Raw genomic sequence first — 969 nt, forward strand, 5'->3', positions numbered from 1 at the left:
CTTCGGTTTTGAGTAGGAAAATGCAGACTCGTCCTCTGCTGGAACCATCGGCTCCAGTTTCGGGGGTGGGGGAAGCAAGCTTTTTGACATTTTAGAAATGGTGTTTTACTTTCATTTGTGAACTTGGAAACGTCTCACTATGACGTGTGTGCTGGACACAGCAGCCAGACAGACCCTGTTAAAAGAGGGGTCAGCTTGCCCTCCCTCAGCCAAGACCCCCAGTGGCCATCGTGAGTCTCCAAGGAAAACCCGTGTCCCACCAGGCTCTGTACAGCTCGGCAATCCAGCTGCCTCCCCCGCCCCCCACCTTCCTGCTGCCCCACTGGGCGTCCCCCCAGGCACCAGGCAAGCAAAGCCTTCCCTGTATTCTTTGTGGAAAAGCTCTTCCCAGGGTCCCGGCATTTCCACCGGATCTCTGTAACTGGCCTGCCATCTGCCGTGCCTAAAGTGCTGACAGCTCCCGCGCTGGCGCATGGCACAGTGAGTTAAATTGCCACCTGTGAGCCTGGCATCCCATGTGAGCAGCGCCGGTTCGAGTCCCAGCTGCTTCACGTCCCATCCAGCCCCCTGCTAATGCACCTAGGAAAGCCGCAGAGACTTGCACCCATGTGGGAGACCTGGATGAAGCTCCTGGCCCAGTTCTGATTGTTGCGGCCATTTGGAAAGTGAACCAGTGGATTAAACGTATCTCACTCTGTCTCTCCCTCTCTCTCTGTAACTCTGAGTTTCAAATAAATGAATAAATCTTAAATAAATAAAGTGTTAACAGTGCCTGAGTTTTTTTTTCTTAATTTCTTACCATTTTGAAACATTCTTTTTATTGTACTTTGTGCAACACTTTGGACCCCACCCCTTTAGGGCAGAAATTGCTTGGAAAATCCCTGACCCACAGCATTTGGTAAATATCTGTTGCATTGACGATACCGATTAATTCTGAGGATAGATTTCCAACACCATTCAAAGGAAAAT

This window comes from Oryctolagus cuniculus, chromosome 4 (assembly GCF_051225735.1).
Source record: "Oryctolagus cuniculus isolate XC-2025 breed Fujian yellow rabbit chromosome 4, ASM5122573v1, whole genome shotgun sequence".
In the NCBI taxonomy this organism is placed as follows: Eukaryota; Metazoa; Chordata; class Mammalia; order Lagomorpha; family Leporidae; genus Oryctolagus; species Oryctolagus cuniculus.